This window comes from Pristiophorus japonicus, chromosome 4 (assembly GCF_044704955.1).
Source record: "Pristiophorus japonicus isolate sPriJap1 chromosome 4, sPriJap1.hap1, whole genome shotgun sequence".
NCBI classification, from domain to species: Eukaryota; Metazoa; Chordata; class Chondrichthyes; family Pristiophoridae; genus Pristiophorus; species Pristiophorus japonicus.
The window spans coordinates 34,560,650-34,584,418 of record NC_091980.1 but is presented as its reverse complement, the minus strand read 5'-3'; positions in this window follow the sequence as shown (position 1 = coordinate 34,584,418).

Below are 23,769 nucleotides of genomic sequence, written 5' to 3'. Positions count from 1 at the left end.
TGCTATGATGCAATCACTGATACTTTCATCAGCCTTTTGATTCCGAATCCCAAAACAATAGCTTTCAGCAATTTCTAACGGTTTGGAGTTATAGTGCTGCTCCAGCTTCGTTAAAATCTCTTTAAGCGTTTTGTCCTTTGGCTCGTCAGGCACAAGCAGATTTACAAGGGTTTCATACAATGCTGGACCCGCCTCCGATAAGAAGATCGCTTTCTTACGTTCCAACACAGCCCGGTTCTGGACTGCATTGTCTGGAACTTCGATTGTGTTATTTGCAGTGAAATACATTTCTAGCTGATCCACATACACTTTAAAACGTTCCCGGTCGTGTCTATATTCCCCCAAATGTCTGATTACACCTGCCATTTTAATCTCTAGCTGTTCACACTGTGTGCTGTATTTTACCTCAGATTTTGTAGCTTTTTTTCCAAAGACAGAAACTTCCAATGTCTCTCTGTCGGCTGGCTGAATCCTTCACCAACAAAATTTAAGCTTTAAATCATCTGAAAAATCCCATCTCATCGCCAAATGTGATATATTCACAGAGCACAAGCACATACAGCTTCCTACATGGCAGGCAGCTCTCTCGGAAGCCTCCGGAATCTGCCTGGTTCTGTTTAATTATTAACTCTGCAGTTGCAGTACACAATACGTCCACATCCACAGTGTGGAGCTACAACATTACAAGCTTACAGACATTACAAACAGCAATGTGATAATGACCAGAGAATTTGTTTTTAGTGATGTTGATTGAGGGATAAATATTGGCCAGGACACCAGGGATAACTCCCCTGCTCTTCTTCAAAATAATGGCATGGGATCGTTTGCATCAACCTGTGAGACGGCACCTCTGATAGTGCAGCACTCCCTCAGCACTGCACTGCAGTGTCAGCCTGGGTGTATATGCTCAAGTCCCTGGAGTGGGACTTGAACTCAGAGGCGAGAGTACTACCCACTGAGCCACGTCTGACACGTCTTTGCTACATTGGATTTGACCTATTCTCTCTGGTTGTTCATTTTAAGCAAAGCATGCTGTAACTGGTAAAGAGCTTACAACATTCCCAGATCTTTATCAATACCAATATGTTGGACCTCAAGTAGTAGGTTTTGAACTTGCCGCCTGGGTGTAAAACTGGCTTTGGAGATCGGCCTCCGAATAAAAACCAGCTGATTTTCATTTCCATTCATGAGAAATTTAAATTTGAGGCATTGGGGGACCGCTAAGCAGTGTAGGTCTGCAACGACAGGGATGATGGTGAACGGGACTTGTTGTGGGTGAGGATATGGGCAACTGTAACAGTGCTATATGTAATGTAGGAAACCTGGCAGCCAATTTGCACATAGCAAGGTTCCACAAATAGCAATGAGATAAATGACCAGATAGCCTGTTTAGTGATGGTTTGAGGGATAAAGATTGGCCAGGGAGAACTTCCTTGCTCTGCTTCAAAATAGTGGCATGGATTTTTTTACACCCACCTGAGAGGACAGAGTTGGTTTAAAGTCTCATCCAAAAGACGGCACCTCCAACACAGCAGCACTTCCTCAGTACTGCATGGGAGTGTCAGACTGGATTATGTGCTCAAGTCTCTGAGTGGGACTTGAACCTTCGGACTCAGAGGGGACCTGCTGTGCCTCACTGACACCTTTTTGATCTATATTAAAAACATTTTGGGAGCATATAATGCATATAAATGAGCACAACAGAACAACTGGCAGGTGAGGATAAGGCATCGGGTGGGGTTAGCCTATAAACTTAGCCACACAGGTGGGGGGCCCACACGGCAAATTAAATTATGTTTTAGTGCAGCGCGACTATTGAAGCCAGACAAATGAGGCAAATGCAGCAAGTCCCATAGCTGGGTATTTTTCTTTTAATATTAGAAAGCTTCTTATGGTAGAGCAGAAGCAAGCTTTTAAACCTCTGAGGTTTTGCAGATGGCATTGGTTAAGCAATCTGGATTTCACGCTTTCGCTTCTTATAGCTTTTGGGTGTTTGGGATTTACTTTGCTGACAAATAGACCCAATATATTACCACGGGCAGAGATGTCTTGTCAAAAGGTCTAAAGATTTAAATTGAGAATGTCTAAACGCACTTCACTTAGCACCATTAATGGCTGTCAGGGAGCAGGTACTTTCTGTCTGGATTCAATTGGATTCTATTCCAATCCAGGTCCCAGAGGTGACCTCAATAAAATGCATTTGTTAAACAAAAAGTATCAATCAATTTATTTCATAATACTGCAGCATGTAACACAACAAATATAGAAAGCATGAATTTATAAGCATTGTCAGTAGAACAATTTACAATTGTAGGTTTGGTTGAAACAAAGGAACAGGAAGCGGCCATTCAGTCCCTCAAGCCTGTTCCGCCATTCAATTAGATCATGGCTAATCTGTATCTCTAGTCCATTTACCCACCTTGGTCCCATATCCCTTAATACCCTTACTTAACAAAAATCTATCAATCTCAGTGTTGAAATTTTCAATTAACCTAGTCTCTACAGTTTTTTAGGGAAGTGAGTTTGAGATTCCCACTATGTGAAGACATGTATTCTGGCATCACGCTTGAGCGGCCTAGCTCTAATATTAAAGATATGTCCCCTTGTTCTGGGCTCCCCCATAGAGGAAATAGTTTCATCCCTATCTACACTTTCAAATCTTTTAATCATCTTAAATCCTCAATTAGATGGCCCCTTAATCTTCTATATTCAAGGGATACAAGCCACCTATATTGAGACAGCCTGTACCTGTACCTGATCAATTTACCAATACGCTGTGCTACAGAATGGTAGAACTGGACATCACCTTCACAATTCCCTAAACCTCAGCTTTCTGATCTCAGCTGGGTTATCAGAAGTGGATGCTGCTCTTCTTCTGAGTTTAAAGGAAGTCTTTCACCAGAAGGGCTCAAAAATAAACCAGTTTAAAGAATTTGAGACTTTGGGGCTGAAATTCAGGGTCTCAAAGAGACCTGTTAATGCCAGTTCATGGCAGCCATTCTTAAAAATCGATTGGCTGCCGCCTTGGGGTCAACTGGCCGACTCGACCTAACTTCAGATCAAGGATTTTTCGGCCTAGACCCGATCCAGCCCGATTCTAATGACCGCCGAAAGTGAGTCATCAGGGGTTTCACCACCAATTTTATTAAACAAAAATACTTACCTTCCGATATTCAGCTCTATCCGCTGATCCCCCGTCGCATGGTGCCCCCAACAGGTTTTTCTGTCGGTACACCCTCTGCTAAATCCCCTTAAAGAGGAGGGCCAACTGTAAAAATTTTTGCTGGCCGACTTGCCAATCGGCCAGCAAAATACTGCCTCCGGGTTCGGCCGGGCAGCTTGGCAACCTCTCTTGGGTTCCAGGCCGCTGGCCCGGCCGAAACCCTCCCAGGTGGCGCATTGGCCGAAGATTTAAAATAACAGAATCTCTCCCCTTTAATGGAGGGGAGGGAGCATTGTGGCGCACACGCGTTGTGACGTCACCACTACTCCACCGCTGATTGACAGCGGCGGAGTTCCTTTCCGACCGATTTTCAGCCTGTCAGCCTGGCTTTAAATCTATGGCCTGCCCCCATTACCTGTGGGACTTTGGAAAAATGTCAGAGCCCTGAAAATGGCTCTTCCAACCGCATCGAAGCTCCCAGCAATAAGTACCATTCTGAACATACATAGGTGCACCAGCTTTCTTGTGCACCTGAATTTTGGCCCCTTTATATTATCCCCTTTGATGATTTTTTTTTGCAATATTGTTTTTTTGGAATATTTACTGTTTAGTAATAAATATATGAATAACTTTGTTGGGGGGGATGGCATTGAGAGGTACTGAACACAGTGGTACAATGAACCTGACTTAAAAGGTACATATGTGAAACACCCGATTAATATTTCACATTTCATACTCCACTTATATTGAATGGAGCTCTTTCCACAAAATTATATTCCTATCATTTTGAAAGTTCACTGTTTATCTTGTAGGATGAATCTGGAGACCAACAGCAACACCAAGACGAATCTGTGTGTGCAAACTCAAGTATAAGCCATTGTTAAAAAGTTGTGCTGTTATTTTGCTATTCGGGCTGCCGGCCCACAGTCTGATGTTAGCAATGCTGACTCGCACCAGTCACTTGATGTTGTGTATGCAACAACTCAATTGACAGAATACTGTAAACTCCGAACAGGTACAAACCTGGCTCTACTTTATTAGGGCCCAAAGTGATTACATTACAAGATGGCTGGCCTTTTATACCTGGGCCACAATGTTACCCTCCTTGGCTGTAACACTACTGCTGATCCATCTGGAACCTTGACCATAATTCAGTAAATACACAGGATCATTGGTAGAAATGTCGCGTGACACAGTAGTGCAATCATGATACCCTTGCTGACTTTGACGTCTGTATTCAACATGATTATACAAGTCAGGATGGACAAGAGAGAGCCTGGTCTTGAGACCTCGCTTCATCATTAGTTCAGCAGGGGGGACCCCGTAAGCGTATGGGGTCTTGTTCTGTAACTAAGCACTATGCGTGACAAGCGAGTTTGCAGTGAATTTTGAGTTACATGTTTCATACTCTGCTCGATGGTTTGGACCACACGCTCTGCTTGTCCATTGGATGTGGATTGAATGGTGCTGACCTCACATGTTTGATACCATTGAGTTTCATGAACTCTTGAAACCCCAGACTGGTGAAGCATGATCCGTTGTCACTTGCAACGATGTCAAGCAGACCATGTATAGCAAACATGTCACGAAGGCTCGCAATGGTCGCTGTGGATGTGCTGGATGACATGATTGTACACTCTATCCACTTGAAATAATCATCCACCACAACTAAGAACATCTTTCCCAGGAAGGGACCTGCAAAGTCGATGTGGATCCTTGACCATGGTTTAGATGGCCACGACCACGGACAGACTCAGCGGTCATTCTTCATGCATTAGCAGACTATTTGACAATGGATGGCATCATAGCAAAGAATGTGACCCGACCTTCACCTGTTGACCATGCACGTGCATTTCCAGCAGAACCTACTGGAAAGCAAGAACAGGAGCCCGGCTGATTTTTCTCATTCGCTCGCCCAGGTCACAGAGTCCAGTGCTGCATGTTTGAAAATACCTCTGATTCATCTGAACATCATTAACAGCGGAGGTATGGCTCTCCGGCCATCGACAGCACTTACAAATATAAAGGGAAAGTGTTCCAGAGTTCTGACAGCATTCCGTACCCACATTTCTGTGGGTCTTGCGATCGGTACTGGGATCAGACTGCCAAATATGAAAAACGAGAGCCTTCCATCTCCACCATGACTCGAGCAGTCAGATTAAAGATCTAGGCACATCATTGCATCACACCTTCAGGCCTCGAGCACACTTACAGGTAAAGTAGCACCACAGGAAGAGTGATAGCAATATGAAGCAGGGGCAACACCACACGGAGGATCATCTGAGTGTCATTCCTCAATCAATGTGGTGGAACGGCCTTTAGCATTGAACCACGGGGTGCAATTCACCACTTCACCATGAACAATCTCTCTGAAGGACATTCTGTACTGAAAGAGTTAGCCTGTATCTGAACAGCACATTGATTTAATGCAATCAAACAGTGGTGCTGGAAAGAGAATACTAAAAGGAGATAGTAGTAAGATAGCAGGTTGAGAATAACATACTAGCTTGTGATCCGAATAATAAAAGCTGTGAATGTGATATTTAAATATATTACTTGTTCCTTGAATTTATTAACTCGATACTGAAGCAGTTCACTGGAATCATTTCATATCCATTTTCCTAAAGGGTCTATGCAAGTTTACAATTGCTCTTTTTCCCTTAAATGATCAGTATTCCAGTTGTTCGTGAGACTCTATTGCATCTTTTTTTCCTTCTGTGATTTTATCCTCCATTTTAGTTGATGTTCACACACTCTTAGCTCACATTGCCACAGATGTCTGACTCTATTGACTTTTTGAGTAAGGCAGCAAGACCCCTGTAATAAATTATTTGTTCATTTCAGACTAATTACATTTTCCATGTGCCTGGTTTAATGTAGTGAGCCTCTGAGCGTATATAGAACAGCTGTTCTGGATTAAAGTTCGTGGAGGTACAAATAGCAGTCAGGTTTGCAGCAGTATATTTATTTTCACAGAATGAATCCATCCCCTCTGAATATCATATACCACTTAGAATACATATCAACACACACACTTAATAGCACCACACTAACTCAGCATACCTAGCCTTATGGTACTAGTCCCAACTTATCCCACCCCTGTGCTCAGACTCTGGCTTCAGTGCTTCAAAAAGTAAAAAACTTGCATTATATAGCGCCTTTCATGACCTTAGGATGTCCCAAAGTGCTTTACAGCCAATGAAGTACTTTTGAAGTGAGGTCACTGTTGTAATGCAGGAAACGTGGCAGCGAATTTGTACAAAGCAAACTCCCACAAACAGCAATGGGATAATGACCAGATTATCTGTTTTTAGGTGTTGGCTGCAGGATAAATATTGGTCAGGGAGAACTCCCTTGCTCTTCTTTGAATGCTATGTATCTTTTACATCCACCTGAGAGGCCAGACAGGGCCTCGGTTTAACGTTCCATCAGAAAAACTGTACCTCCGACAGAACATAAGAATATAAGAAATAGGAGCAGGAATAGGCCACCTGGCCCCTTGAGCCTGCACCGCCATTTAATAAGATCTTGGCTGATCTGATCATGGACTTAGCTCCACTTCACTGCCCACTCCCCAAAACCCTTTATTCTCTTATCGCTCAAAAATCTGTCCATCTTCATCTTAAATATATTCAATAACCCAGCAATCACAGCCCTCTGGGCAGAGAACTCCATAGATTTACAACCCTCTAAGAAAAAATTCCTCCTCATCTCAGTTTTAAATGAGCGGGCCCTTATTCTGAGACTATTGGCTCCATTTTCTCTGGTTATTTGCGCCATTTTCTTGGTGCGCGCCGTTTTTTTCTGGCGGATTTTTTTTTCCAAGTTTCCCCCTGCGATCTGCACCGGCATAACTGACTTAGTTTCGATTTTTCCAGGCCAGTTTTTCTTTATGTCATGTCGGCGCCGTTATTTTCAATTTTTTTGCAATTTGGCCAACACTTTTTCCTCCTAGGTCGACGGATCTGCTCACTCCCAAAAAACCTTCTGGTGAGTTAAGAAAACCAGCACACATTCTATAAAATCGGCGCTGAAAGATGCCATTGTTTTTAAATCGAAGATTTTGGAGGGAGTCAAGAACACTGTAAAAATCAATGATAAGGTTCAACTTTTTTTTACCTATCAATATAGAAGTGGAAATTTATTGGATTTCAGAAGTTTTCTCATTTTTTTACTCACTCACACGCTACCACCTCTTGAAGCAGGGCTGGAGGGTCGTAGCGTTGACAGGCAGAATCGGCTCCTCGCCCGGACACAGCAGCTCGGGGTTCGGCTACAAAACAAGCTGTCGGGGGGGAGGAGAGAGAGAGAGCGGGGTGCTGAATGGAAGGCTTTGATCCTGGGGAGCAAGGTGTCGATTGGAAGGGTTCGATCCCGGGGCGAGAGGGTGTCTTCTGCACTGAAGACTGCAATGAATACTGCGGGGGGGAGGGGTGGGGAGGAGGGAGGGAGAGAGAGAAGGGGAGAAGTCACAAGACTCCAATTAATTAAGGGGGGGGAGAGAGGGGTGAAATCACAAGGGTGTGGTCCATCTATACAGACCTTTGGGAGAGAGCGAACTGTGAACCTATCCAGCCTGCCTGCTTTCCTGCAGTTTTCAGCTTTTTTCACAGGTTAAATTTCAGTATGGGGGCAATACTGACAATGCCATACCTTGTACGAGCCTTCTGCATCATGGTGCTATATAGGAGACAATTGATTTGACTTCATCGCATCAGGAACATCAGAGCTTGTCGGATGCTGGGCAGGAGGTCTTATCCACCTTGGTCATATTGAGACAGGCGTTTGTACCTCCACCTGAGTGATGCAGAATGTGTCAGAAAGCTGCATTTCCACAAAGAAGTTGTAATTGAGATCTGTGAGTTGGTCAAAGCAGACCTGCAGCCTAGAAGCATCAGGAGGACTGCTTTGTCAGTTGAAGTGAAGGTTACAGCTGCACTTTCATTCTATGCCTCCGGATCATTTCAAGCTACAACTGGGAATGTGTGCGCCATCCCTCAACATGTAACACATGTCTGCATTCGCCAGGTCACGGCTGCACTGTACACGCGTAGGAATGACTTCATAAAGTTCCCGCCTAAGCAATCCATGACAGGACTGTGAGCTCCTCCAGGATTGCTGGCTTCCCAAAAGTACAGGGCTGCATTAATTGTACCCACATCGCCTTGCGAGCACCTTTGGAGGATTCCAAGATGTACAGGAACAGAAAAGACTTCCACTCCATTAATGTGCAGCTCGTGTGTGACGACATGCATCATATCATGTCAGTCGATGTAAGATACTTTGGGAGCACCCATGATGTGTTCATCCTACGCGACAGTGTTATATCTGCCATGTTTCAGCAGCAGCAGTCAGAAGGGAAGAGCTGGCTACTGGGAGACAAAGGGCACGGCCTCGCCACCTGGCTCATGATGCCCCTACGCGTAACCCAGACTGAAGCTGACCGTCAATACAACATGTCACACATTGCGACGCGCAGCATCATTGAGAGGACCATTGGCATATTGAAACAGCATTTCCAATGCCTGGACGATTCCAGAGGCTACTTGCTGTATTCCCCTGAGATTGTCAGTCAGTTCACTGTTGTGTGCTGCATGCTGCGTAACTTAGCCATCATGAGGCAGCAGCAGCTGGTAGTGAGAGTGGCTGATGATAATGATGTGGAAGATGCAGGTGATGAGCAGGAGGAGGAGGAGGAAGATGAGGAGGAGGAAGACGAGGATGAGGAAGCCATGCAAGTACCTGAACCCGGAGCACGACGGCGGAGGAGGGCGAGCCATCGTGCCCCTTTAACGATTGCTCGAGCCTTGCACCAGCAGCTCATCCGTGAACGCTTCACTGATGCCTGAGGGCTCAGCGACAACTGTTCCACATGTTCCACATGGAACATGTTTACTGTTTGGAGCTGTTCCGTAATGTTGTGTTGTGTTAATGGAACATGATTCAGTTTTAATGTAAAATATATTTTATTCAAAAGTTTACAAGGTACTTAACTTAACTTTAATAAAATTATTCTTGTATCAAACTTTAATTTAAGATTACTCTTTAAGATCACTTAAAAACTTTAAGATCACTTAGAAACTTGTAAATTTACATAACTTACAAAATGTTTTTAATTTGAGAACAGTTACAACAGTAACAATAGTAATAATAGCAACAACAACAACAACAACAACAACAACAACAGCAGAAAAGAAAGGCTGCACCCATCTCTCATCCCCCTTATCCTAAGACCGCCCGCTGCGCTTGATCTTGGACACTCCACCACCCCTGCCCGCAGGCGGTGGCGCAGTGTTTCTGGGCTTGGTACCAAGCTTAATCTTGCGAACATCCCGGGTACTGCACACCTCTTGAAGGGGGCGGGGGGAGTGGGGGGGCTTCCATGTCAGGCGGCAAGTTGGAGGGCCCAGCTCTGGGCTCTTCAGAGGCTGGTGTGGGGATTGGAGTGGGAGTGACAGTTGAGTCTGTCAATGGGCACGGGATCTGGGCGTATTCCATTATTTCTGCAGCTAACTCCAACATGCCGTTCCTCAGGCGCCTTGACGGTGCCTCAATGACCTGCAACATTCCCTCCCTCATGGTCAGTGACGTGGTTTGCACTACCTCTGACTTTCCCTCCATCATGGCTACTATTCCTTCATTGATGGTCCCGGACATCATTCCCATTTCTCGTGTCATTGCTGTTACTTCTCCCGACAGTCCCGCTACCTCATCACTCACCCAACTGATGACGTCCAGGAGTGATCGGGTAAGGTCAATGCTCTCCACACTCAATGACGTCATCTGAAAGAAAACTGTTGGATCCTGCACCTCAAGAGAGCGCGGTCTTTGCACCCCACCACTGGGACCCGCAGCCTTGGAAGGTTGGAAACCATGGAATGTCCCACTATCATTCAAACCACTAGTCACGGAAGGGGCTGTCATCTCCATGAACGGCACCTCCTCCAAAGTCAGTACAACAGTGGGAGCTTCATCCAGCTCTATCCCCTCCCCCTCCCCCTCATCCCCATGTTCTTGGTTTGGAGGGTTGGATTGGAAGACCTTCTCCTCTTCAGGTTAGTCCGCATCTGAATCTTGTTCTGCATCGTCAGGGTTGGCCTCAAGTTCTGCAAAATATAACAGAACAGTCAAGAGGAGGGGGCAGGGTGGATGTCATGAGTAGGCTCACACAAGCCAGGCAGCAGGCTGATTTGAAGGACTACGATGAATTTGCAGAAACTTACACTCTCCCTCGAGTGTGGGCCCAGCTTATTCAGTTCTGATTGCTTTTCTCCAGGCAGGAACCATCAAAGCACCGACCCTCTCTTCCAAGGATGTCAGTGGGTGCAGATTTGCCGGGCCTCCTCGTGTTCGAGTTCTTTCCCTTTTATTATGTGCTACCTTCCTCGGCAAAGATGAAAACCTAACTTTTTAGAGAGGGTGTCTTTCTGCTGGGTGGGCCATATACAGATGGCACATTTACAATTGCAATTGCATTGAATAAATGAAACTATTACTTACACGAACTACTTGACCAAGGTCCTGTCATTTCTTTTTACACTGGCCTCCAGATCTCGTGGTGGTCACCATTGCACAGTAATCTTCTGCAACTTGGTTCCAGCGTATCTTCATTTCTTTGGGTGGAACTTTTATGTGACCTCTGCTGGTATCCAGCACGTACCATCTGACCTCAGTTACAGTAACCAGTGCCTCCACTTCTCCCTGTAAGAAATTCTTGGTCCTTGCACCGTGTTGCATCTTGTACTGCTACAGCTACGATTTTTCCAATGCTCTCACACAGCACTCAACATTCTCGCACACACAACTGGCTCTTTAAAAATGGCCGATTGCCAAATCCAAGCTGTACTGTCCATTGCAACGACGTCAAAAACGTAACTTTTTTTCCCGCGCATGCGCAGAAGGTGCAGCTTCATTTTTTGGCGCAGACAGCAGGCTCCACCCCCCGAGGCACCTGGACACGCTGCGCGGCGCCAAATTTGAATTATACATCGGGGAAACTTTGGCAAAATATTTCTAATGCATTTCTGGCCTAGAAAAACGGACGTAAATCTGGCAATACGCCAGAAAATGGGCTTGGGGAAAATTGAGCCCTATGTCCTCTAGTTTTATATTCCCCTATGAGTGGAAATATCCTCTCTGCATCCACCTTGTCAAGCCCCCTCATTATCTGATATGTTTCGATTAGATCACCTCTCATTCTTCAGAACTCCAATGAGTGTAGGCCCAACCTACTCAACTTATTTTCATAAGTCAACCTCCTCATCTCCGGAATCAACTTAGTGAACCTTCTCTGAACAGCCTCCAATCCAAGTATATCCTTCCTTCAATACGGAGACCAAAGCTGACTACAGTACTCTCGGTGTGGCCTCACCAATACTCTGTACAGTTGTAGCAGGACTTCTCTGCTTTTATACTCTATCCCCCTTGCAATAAAGGTCAACATTTCATTTGCCTTCCTGATCACTTGCTGTATCTGCATACTAACTTTTTGTGTTTTGTGCACAAGGAACCCCAGGTCCCTCTGTACTGCAGCACTTTGCAATTTTTTTCCATTTAAATTATAATTTGCTTCTCTATTTTTTCTGCCAAAGTGGATAACCTCACATTTTTCCACATTATACTCCATCTGCCAAATTTTTGCCCACTCACTTAGCCTGTCTATATCCCTTTGCAGATTTTTTCTGTCCTCCTCACAATTTGCTTTCCCACCCATCTTTGTATCATCAGCAAACTTGGCTACATTACACTCGGTCTCTTCATCCAAGTCATTAATATAGATTGCATGGGACTTACATCAAACATCCATAAGACAAAGGTCCTCCGCCAACCTGACTCCGCCACACAGCACTGCCCCCCAGTCATCAAAACCACAACGCGCCCTTGGACAACATGGAAATTTTCCATACCTCAGCAGCCTACTATCAGCAAGGGCAGACATCAACGACGAGACCCAACACCGCCTCCAGTGCACCAGTGCAGCCTTCGGATACCTGAGAAGGAGAGTGTTCGAAGACCAGGACTTTAAATCTGGCACCAAGCTTATGGTCTACAGGGCTGCAGTGATACCCGCCCTCCTATGTGGTTCAGAGACATGGACCATATACAGTAGACATCTCAAAGCGCTGGAGAAATACCACCAGCACTGCCTTGGAAAGATCCTGCAAATACATTGGGAGGATAGATGCATCAATGTCAGTGGTCCCCATCAGACCAACATCCCCAGCATCGAAGCACTGGCCACACTCGACAGCTCCATTGGGCAGGCCACACCGTCCGCATGCCCAACACAAGACTCCCAAAGCAAGCGCTCTATTCGAAACTCCTACACAGCAGGCGAGCTCCAGGTGGGCAGAGGAAACGTTTCAAGGACACCCTCAAAGCCTCCTTGAAAAAGTGCACCCAGTGACACCTGGGAATCCCTGGCCCAAGACCGCCTTATGTGGGGGAAGAGCATCCGGGACGGCGCTGTGCACCTCGAGTCTCTTCGCCGAGAGCATGCAGAGGACAAGCGCAGGCAGCGGAAGGAGCGTGCGGTAAACCAGACTCCCTACCCACCCTTTCCTTCAACCACTGTTTGTCCCACCTGTGACAGAGACTGTAATTCTCGTATTGGACTGTACAGTTACCTGAGAAATCATTTTTGGAGTGGAAGCAAGTCTTCCTCGATTTCGAGGGACTGCCTATGATGATGATGATGATGATGATAATATGGATTGTAAATAGTTGAGGATCCAGCACTGATCCCTGCGGCACACCACTAGTTACTGTTTGCAAACCGGAAAATGACCCATTTATCCTGACTCTCTGTTTTCTGTTAGTTAGCCAATCCTCTATCCATGCTAATTTGTTACCTCCAACCCCGTGAACTTTTATCTTGTGCAGTAACCTTTTATGTGGCACCTTATCAAATGCCATCTGGAAATCTAAATACAACACATCCACTGGTTCCCTTTATCCACCTTGCTCGTTATATCCTCAAAAAACTCCAGCAAATTTGTCAAACATAATTTCCCTTTCATAAAACCATGCTGACTCTGCTTGATTGAATTATGCTTTTCCAAATGTCCCGCTACTGCTTCCTTAATAACAGACTCCAGCATTTTCCCAACGACAGATGTTAGGCTAACTGGTCTATAGTTCCCTGCTTTTTGTCTGCCTCCCTTTTTTAATTAGGGGCGTAACATTTGTGGTTTTCCAATCCGCTGGGACCTCCCCAGAATTCAGGGAATTTTGTTAGATTACAACCAATGCATCCACTATCTCTGCAGCCACTTCTATTAAGACCCTAGGATGTAAGCCATTAGGTCCACCTTTAGTCTCATTATTTTACAGAATACTACTTCATTAGTGATCGTGATTGTGTATAATTCCTCCCTCCCTATGTCTCCTTGATTATCCACTATTGGGATGTTTTTAGTGTCTTCTACCTTGAAGACCGATACAAAATAGTTGTTCAATGTCTCTGCCATTTCCCTGTTCGCCATTATTCATTCCCCAGCCTCATCCTCTAGGGGCCAACATTTACTTTAGCCACTCTTTTCCTTTTCATGTACCTGTAGAAACTCTTACTATCTGTTTTTGTATTTCGTGCTAGTTTACTTTCATAATCCATCTTCTCTCTCTTTATCATTGTTTTATTCATTGTTTGCTGGCTTTTAAAAGTTTCCCAATCCTCTGGCCTCACTGTATGCCCTTGTTTTCAATTTGATACCATCCCTTGTTTCCTTAGTTAGCCACAGATGGTTAGCCCATCTCTTACAGTCTTTCCTTCTCATTGGAATATATTTTTGTTGCGAGTTATGAAATATCTCCTTAAATGTCTGCCACTGCTCATCAACCGTCCCACACTTTAATCTATTTTCCCAGTCCACTATAGCCAGCTCTGCCCTTATACTTTTGTAGTCTCCTTAATTTAAGCTTAGGACACTGGTTTGAGATCCAACTTTCTCCCCCTCCAACTGAATTTGAAATTCAACCATGTTATGATCACACATTCCCAGAGGATCCTTTACTAGGAGATCATTTATTAATTCTGTCTCATTACAGATCTAAGATAGCCTGCTCCCTGGTTGGTTCTACAACGTACTGTTGAAGGAAACTATCCCGGATACACTCTATGTACCCTTCCTCAAGGCTACCCTGGCCAATTTGCTTTGTCCAATCAATAGGAAGGTTAAAATCGTCCATGATTATTGCCAGTCCTTTATTACAAACCTCCATTATTTCTTGACTGATACTCTCCCAATACTGCACTGGAGTGTCAGTCTAGATTTATGTACTGGAGTCTCTGGAGTGGGACTTGGACCTACAACCTACTGACTCAGAGGCTAAAGTGCTTCCACTGAGCCATGGCTGACACCATTGTTAAGTCCAGCAACAGAACAATGGGTAGCTATTGAAATAAAGGCCTAGGATTTCCACCAGCATCACCCTCGGAATGCGGCACATCTCTGGCATGGCAGGACTTCTCCCTGCCTTGACGATGCTCCTACCTGACCTTGGCCATGTTTCTGGTCCCAGGGCTCATCATCATCATAGGCAATTCCTCAAAATCGAGGAAGACTTGCTTCCACTCTAAACGTGAGTTCTTAGGTGACTGAACAGTTCAATACAGGAATTACAGTCTCTGTCACAGGTGAGACGTCATTCATTGAAGGAAAGGGTGGATGGGACTGGTTTGCCGCACGCTCTTTCCGCAGCCTGTGTTTGTTTTCTGCATGCTCTCGGCGATGAGACTCGAGGTACTCAGCGCCCTCGCAGATGCTCTTCCTCCACTTAGGGCAGTCTTTGGCCAGGGACTCCCAGGTGTTGGTGGGGATGTTGCATTTTATCAAGGAGGCTTTGAGGGTGTCCTTGAAACGTTTCCTCTGCCCACCTGGGGCTCGCTTGCCATGTAGGAGTTCCGAGTAGAGCGCTTGCTTTGGGAGTCTTGTGTCAGGCATGCGAACAATGAGGCCCGCCCAACAGAGCTGGTCGAGTGTGGTCAGTGCTTCGATGCTGGGGCTGTTGGCCTGATCGAGAACACTGACGTTGGTGTGTCTGTCCTCCCAGGGGATTTGCAGGATCTTGCGGAGACATCGTTGATGGTATTTCTCCAGCAATTTGAGGTGTCTACTGTATATGGTCCACGTCTCTGAGCCATACAAAAGTGAGGTATCACTACAGCCCTCTAGACCATAAGCTTGGTGCCAGATTTGAGAGCCTGATCTTTGAACACTCTCTTCCTTAGGCAACCGAAGGCTGCGCTGGTGCACTGGAGGTGGTGTTGAACTTCATTGTCGATGTCTGCCCTTGCTGATAATAGTCTCCCGAGGTATGGAAAGTGGTCCATCGTGATGACTGGGGGGCAATGCTGTATGATGGGGTCAGGTTGGTGGATGTTTAGTGTAAGACCCATGCTTTCGCACGCCTTGGTGAAGGTGTTGACGATGACTTGGCGTTCAGCCTCTGATTGGCCAGTCTGGACAGAAGGCCAGTGGCAGTAGGCCTCAGGGGAGTGGAGGGTGGGAGGGTGGGAGGCTGCTGTAGTGGGAAAAAAAGGGCATCCGCTCGTTGTCTGTTAAACAAAATTAAAGTGATCCTCTGCCCTTTTTGGCTCAAGGCCTCTAGCAGTGATATCTGAACACTGGGACCCAACATATCCCCCCAGTATCCAGCACTTAAAAGATGAAAATAGCAGGAAACATGGTGGAAGCCCTGTTTCCCTCACTTGCATGCACTTATCAGACTGGGTGTACAGCGTGTCGATGAGACTGGACCCACCAGTGCCGCTACAAAGACTATGCATGCAAGGGCTGCAAAGAAAAAGGGCAGCTTCAGAGAATGTGCAGAAAAGGCTGTACTCACTGTGTCTCTGATGAGTTGGCTGATCACCAGATCGATGAGACTGGACCCCAGAAAACAATAGGTAGAGCGGGGACACCGCTGGTTTCTTTCTGCTTCTGTCCATCTTGAAAATCAGCAGGGGAGAGGCAGAAAGGTTAGGCCAAAGAGTGATCCTACTGTATATTCGCAACTCTTCAGTGATGTAGTGCCTTCTTCTTCCCATGCCCTGCAGGCTTAAAGTTCTCCTGTGATAGTTGCTGTTCCTGACATTTTACCAGGACAAGGTGTTGTGTCGGCATGTCTTTTCACTGTGTGATGTCTGTAACACTGTTATGCAACATTGAATGTACCCTTGTACTGTACACACCTTACCGGTACACTCGAGGGTGTTGTTGCTGGCGACCCAGGGGTTGCCTGCACACGGCAGGTAACCCAGTATAAAAAGGAACACACAGCTTGTTGTCAGCACTCAGGAGCTGCTAATAAAGGACTGCAGGTCTGCACAGTTTAAGTACCACACCCTGCCTCGTGGAGTCATTACTAAAGGTGCCTACATATACTACAACTGGCGATGGGAATACGGGATCACGAACTACACACTCAACATGTCTAACCTCAGCAACTTTTAGCATTTTACAGAGGGGGAAGATTGGGATGCTTTTGTGGAAAGATTGGAACACTTCTTTATAGCCAACGACCTGGACGGGGACATACTCGGCCACACTACCGAACAAACGCAGGGCCATCCTGCTTGGCAGTTGTGGGCCCACCATCTACGGTCTCGTCAGGGACTTACTAGCCCCGGAGAAGACAACCACCAAGAGTTATGAGCAACTTGTAACAATAATACAGGAACAACTAAAACCGAAAGAAAGCATCCTCACATCCAGGCACCGGTTCTACACTTACGGGCGATCTGAGGGCCAAGAAATTTCCAAGTATGCTGCACACTTAAGAAGACTAGCTGCACCATGTGAGTTTGGCGACCACCTTAATGAAGCACTAAGGGACATATTTGTCATCAGAATCGGCCACAAAGGCCTCCTACACAAATCGCTCTCGGCTGACATCACGGTCACCCTGCAGAAAGCAATTCAAGTGAGCCAGGCCAACATGGTTTCGGCCAGCGACTCCAGGCGAATACTGACCCAGGATTCTAAACTGGCGAGTGCAGTGCACCGCATGGACACTTCTAAAGGCAGAAATGCTGCCCCGAGTCCTGCAGCCCTGAGTCCGCCACATGGGGCAAACTGGGTGGCCCCGTGCTGGCGCTGTGGAGGAAACCACAGGGCCCACCAGTGCCGCTACAAAGACTATGCATGCAAGGGCTGCAAAGAAAAAGGGCAGCTTCAGAGAATGTGCAGAAAAGGCTGTACTCACTGTGTCTCTGATGAGTTGGCTGATCACCGGGGCTCTGACACAGATGAAGATGAAGCTGCTCTAACCCTGCAAGAGGAGTCCGGAATCTTTACCTGCTCCACCGGAAGTTCTCCGTGGATGATGGAAGTGGACATCGACGGGGTCCCAATCTCCATGGAGATCGACACAGGGGCGAGCTAGTCTGTGATGAGCCAAAAGAGCTTTGAAAAAATTTGGAGGAATGCTGCCACTCGACCAAAACTGTCTCCTGTTCCGGGCAAAGCTGCTCACCTATACCAAAGGTAAAATCCAAATCGTTGGCAGTGTAGATGTCCAGGTCTCCCACGACAGCGTGTTGCACAAACTCCCCCTGTGGATTGTAGCTGGCGATGGTCCCACACTGCTGGGCAGGAATTGGATGAACCGGGTCCACATCAGGCGAAGTGGTGCTGTGGAAGAAAAGAGCACCACAGCCTGCCTGCAGCAAGACCCCAGAATGACTGCAGCACCACAAAAACGAGGAAGAAAAGAGCACCACAAAATGGTTGCAGCACACCAAGCAGCAGACCTGCATTCAATATGGCCTCCTCCATGCCACGAGTCAACATGGAGGAGCATCATGTGACATCGAGTGGCCAATTGAATTTGAAAGCTCCCCTAAAGAAGACCGGTAACCAAAAAAATTTACAGGGGAAGTTCCAACTCTCTGCACACAGCAGGTAACCCAGTATAAAAAGGAACACACAGCTTGTTGTCAGCACTCAGGAGCTGCTAATAAAGGACTGCAGGTCTGCACAGTTTAAGTACCACACCCTGCCTCGTGGAGTCATTACTAAAGGTGCCTACATACACTACACAAGGCACACAGGGCTGCTTTCCCATGCATCCTGACGCACACAAAACACCCCCCTGTTCCCAATAGGACCAAGTTTGTGCTGGTAGAGACCTTTAAATTATATAACATTTTACCTTCAAAAGTCAGAACCTTCACAATGCAAACATAAATGAGATGTGTCCAGATTTTTCCCATATTCCACCATTAGAATCAAGCCCTCTGACTTGCATTACTTACAGATAATGAACATCTCATTTGTAATTAAGGTTCAAAAGTAGACAGCTCTTTAATATATGAGACAATTAGTGGTGCAGTGTAATAAGGATTTGATATTTTGTGACTGATGACACGAGGTTGGATGAAATGTTTTGTCATCCACAATCTTTTTCTGTAATCGATGGCAAACTTATTTGCAGGTTTCATGCGGAGCCCTGCATTGTGCAGTGCTAGTGACTGAGACAGAGTGTGGATTTTTATTCAGTCTCCGCAAGATTATTTGCTGTTTTGTCTGAGGTTCGTAAACACTGCACAGTGTCCGTGACTAAAGCAGATTGTGATGTTTCACTCTACCTGAGTGATATAAATTGTCAGCTCTCTTCCAGATCTCAAAACACTGCAGTGTCAGTGACTGGTGTAGATTGGGGTTTCCTGTCAACCACAACAACAACAACTTATATTTATATAGCGCATTTAATGTAGTGGAACATCCCACGGCGCTTCACAGGAGTATTATGAGGTAAATAAAAATGACACCGAGCCGCACAAGTAGAAATTAGCACAGGTGACGAAAAGCTTGGTCGAAGAGTTAGTTTTTAAGCAGCGTCTTGAAGGAGGGAAGAGAGGAAGAGAGGCGGAGAAGTTTAGGCAGGGAGTTCCAGAGCTTGGGGCCTAGGCAACAGAAGGCCCGGCCACCAATAGTTGAGCGATTATAATCAGGGATGCTCAGGAGGGCAGAATTAGAGGAGCGCAGACATCTCGGGGGGTTGTGGGGCTAAAGGAGATTACAGAAATAGGGAGGGCCGAGGGATTTGCAAATAAGGATGAGAATTTTGAAATCGAGGCGTTGTTTAATGTTGGGTGAGGGGGACTTGGTGGTAGTTAGGACACAGGATGCCAAGTTTTGGATCACCTCTAGTTTACGTAGAGTAGAATGTAGGAGGCCAGCAGGAATGTATTGGAATAGTCAAGTCTAGAGGTAACAAAGGCATGGATGAGGGCTTCAGCAGTGGATAAGCTGAGGCAAGGGCAGAGATGGACAATGTTAAGTAGGTGTAAATAGGCGGTCTTAGTTATGCTGCGGATATGTGGTCGAAAGCTCATTTCAGGGTCAAATATGACACCAAAGTTATGAGCAACCTAGTTCAGCCTCAGACAGAAGCTGGGGAGAGGGATGGAGTCAGTGGCTAGGGAATGGAGTTTGTGGCGAGGACTGAAAACAATGGCCTCGGTCTTCCCAATATTCCATTGGAGAAAATTTATGCTCATCCAGAACTGGATATCGGACAATTATTCTGACAATTTAGAGACTGTGGAGGTTCAGTAAGATATTCTGTTCTCCACCTGAGAAAATGTTGCAAAATGTTAATGATTGAGGAAGATTGTGATACTCTAGTTGAGTACAGACCTCCAAACAGTAATAGTGATGTTGGGGAGGGCATCAAACATGAAATTAGGGGTGCGTGCAATAAAGGTGCAGCAGTTATAATGGGTGACTTTAATATGCACATAGATTGGGTTAACCAAACTGGAAGCAATACGGTAGAGGAGGATTTCCTGGAGTGCATAAGGGATGGTTTTTTAGACCAATATGTCGAGGAACCAACTAGGGGGGAGGCCATCTTAGACTGGGTGTTGTGTAATGAGAGAGGATTAATTAGCAATCTCGTTGTGCGAGGCCCCTTGGGGAAGAGTGACCATAATATGGTGGAATTCTGCATTAGGATGGAGAATGAAACAGTTAATTCAGAGACCATGGTCCAGAACTTAAAGAAGGGTAATTTTGAAGGTATGAGGCGTGAATTGGCTAAGATAGATTGGCGAATGATACTTAAGGGGTTGACTGTGGATGGGCAATGGCAGACATTTAGAGACCGCATGGATGAACTACAACAATTGTACATTCCTGTCTGTCGTAAAAATAAAAAAGGGAAGGTGGCTCAACCGTGGCTATCAAGGGAAATCAGGGATAGCATTAAAGCCAAGGAAGTGGCATACAAATTGGCCAGAAATAGCAGAGAACCCGGGGACTGGGAGAAATTTAGAACTCAGCAGAGGAGGACAAAGGGTTTGATTAGGGCAGGGAAAATGGAGTACGAGAAGAAGCTTGCAGGGAACATTAAGACGGATTGCAAAAGTTTCTATAGATATGTAAAGAGAAAAAGGTTAGTAAAGACAAACGTAGGTCCCCTGCAGTCAGAATCAGGGGAAGTCATAACGGGGAACAAAGAAATGGCGGACCAATTGAACAAGTACTTTGGTTCGGTATTCACTGAGGAGTACACAAACAACCTTCCGGATATAAAAGGGGTCGGAGGGTCTAGTAAGGAGGAGGAACTGAGGGAAATCCTTATTAGTCGGGAAATTGTGTTGGGGAAATTGATGGGATTGAAGGCCGATAAATCCCCAGGGCCTGATGGACTGCATCCCAGAGTACTTAAGGAGGTGGCCTTGGAAATAGTGGATGCATTGACAGTCATTTTCCAACATTCCATTGACTCTGGATCAGTTCCTATGGAGTGGAGGGTAGCCAATGTAACCCCACTTTTTAAAAAAGGAGGGAGAGAGAAAACAGGGAATTACAGACCGGTCAGCCTGACATCGGTAGTGGGTAAAATGATGGAATCAATTATTAAGGATGTCATCGCAGTGCATTTGGAAAGAGGTAATATGATAGGTCCAAGTCAGCATGGATTTGTGAAAGGGAAATCATGCTTGACAAATCTTCTGGAATTTTTTGAGGATGTTTCCAGTAGAGTGGACAAGGGAGAACCAGTCGATGTGGTATATTTGGACTTTCAGAAGGCTTTCGACAAGTTCCCACACAAGAGATTAATGTGCAAAGTTAAAGCACATGGGATTGGGGGTAGTGTGCTGACATGGATTGAGAACTGGTTGTCAGACAGGAAGCAAAGAGTAGGAGTAAATGGGGACTTTTCAGAATGGCAGGCAGTGACTAGTGGGGTACCGCAAGGTTCTGTGCTGGGGCCCCAGCTGTTTACACTGTACATTAATGATTTAGACGAGGGGATTAAATGTAGTATCTCCAAATTTGCGGATGACACTAAGTTGGGTGGCAGTGTGAGCTGCAAGGAGGATTCTATGAGGCTGCAGAGCGACTTGGATAGGTTAGGTGAGTGGGCAAATGCATGGCAGATGAAGTATAATGTGGATAAATGTGAGGTTATCCACTTTGGTGGTAAAAACAGAGAGACAGACTATTATCTGAATGGTGACAGATTAGGAAAAGGAGAGGTGCAACGAGACCTGGGTGTCATGGTACATCAGTCATTGAAGGTTGGCATGCAGGTACAGCAGGCGGTTAAGAAAGCAAATGGCATGTTGGCCTTCATAGCGAGGGGATTTGAGTACAGGGGCAGGGAGGTGTTGCTACAATTGTACAGGGCCTTGGTGAGGCCACACCTGGAGTATTGTGTACAGTTTTGGTCTCCTAACCTGAGGAAGGACATTCTTGCTATTGAGGGAGTGCAGCGAAGGGTCACCAGACTGATTCCCGGGATGGCGGGACTGACCTATCAAGAAAGACTGGATCAACTGGGCTTGTATTCACTGGAGTTCAGAAGAATGAGAGGGGACCTCATAGAAACGTTTAAAATTCTGACGGGGTTAGACAGGTTAGATGCAGGAAGAATGTTCCCAATGTTGGGGAAGTCCAGAACCAGGGGACACAGTCTAAGGATAAGGGGGAAGCCATTTAGGACTGAGATGAGGAGGAATTTCTTCACCCAGAGAGTGGTGAACCTGTGGAATTCTCTACCACAGAAAGTTGTTGAGGCCAATTCACTAAATATATTCAAAAAGGAGTTAGATGAAGTCCTTACTACTAGGGGAATCAAGGGGTATGGTGAGAAAGCAGGAATGGGGTACTGAAGTTGCATGTTCAGCCATGAACTCATTGAATGGCGGTGCAGGCTAGAAGGGCCGAATGGCCTACTCCTGCACCTATTTTCTATGTTTCTATGTTTCTATGAGTCCAGTTGGGTTCTGCCCCACTGTGAGATTGTGAAACATTGTTCAGTGTTCATGATTCAAGTGGCTTGCAGTCTTTACATCACCTCAAAGATCCTTCGCTGGTCTGTTAGAGATCCTGTAATACTGTTGCAGGTTGTGGGTCTCTGTTCGAACACACTAGAGTCCTTTCCCACTCTGTCTGAGGTAATCGAGAACTGCACTCTGTAAATGACTCAGGGAGATTGCAACGTTCACTTGAGTGATGTGAAAAAAATAGGGTGGGGAGAATACAAATAAACAATTCTTCGTGGTTATGTTACTGGTCAATAATCCAGAGATCTGGACTAATAATCCAGAGAACAAGTTCAACTCCCACCACAGCAGTTTGAGAACTTGAATTCAATTTAAAAAACAAAATCTGGACATAGATAGCTGGAATAAGTAAAAGTGAGCACACAGTTATCGGATTGTGACACAAACCCAACTGGTTCACCAATATAGGGAAGGAAACAATGCCATCCTTACCCGGTCTGGCCTACATGTGACTCCAGTTCCACACCAACGTGGTTGACTCTTAATTGCCCTCTGAAGAGGCCTAACAAGCCAGATCACCTAGGGATGGGCAATAAATGCCAGTCTTGCCAGCGATGCTCATATCCCAAGGATGAATAAAAAAATACACTAAGATTTCAAAACTCCAATAGTTCTGCCACACCAGCAGAAGTATGACAGAGTACGACGTGAATGTATTAATGGATGACACCCCTGACCCGGTCCCAAATTGAGGGGATGGGGCTATCTGCGTTGTAGAGAAGACGGGACCACACCCGTAGAGACGCATCAGCGGGACCTGCTCCAATCCATCGACAGAGAGCAGAGTGGCTCAGAGCTGTTCAGCTAGGGTGCAACAAAGCCCCCCCACAGGTCGGAAGATTCATTTGGTCAAATGGAGCTTTAGAATAATAAGTTCAAGGTAACCAATCCCTCTGGGGATTTTCCTGGGGCCTCAGATTCCTCAGGCAGCCTGGGAGCTACCCAAGACAAATCTCCTTGACATGGGGTGGGCGAGTAAGCCCATGTCCCTACCCCCTTCCCAAGAAAGTGGCTGATTTTAGAATATGGGCCAACTTAACTGCAGAATTGGATTGTGCTCCATTATACCGCTCACTCCCCCTGCCCTCAATGCCCCCAACACTCCCCCGTCATCCCAATCCAGGGGCTCTGCTGAGTTTCTAAAGTGGTCCATTTGGGTTTTAGGCTCTAACCTGCTATTTTGCAGGTATTGTGTGAATGGGGAGCAAGCACAGGTTTGTCTCTTGCATTATTGCAGCAGAAAAAAACTTCCTGTTGCAAGGCAAGATGTATTTCCCTGCACTCTTGTACTTCAGTTGTCTGGAGC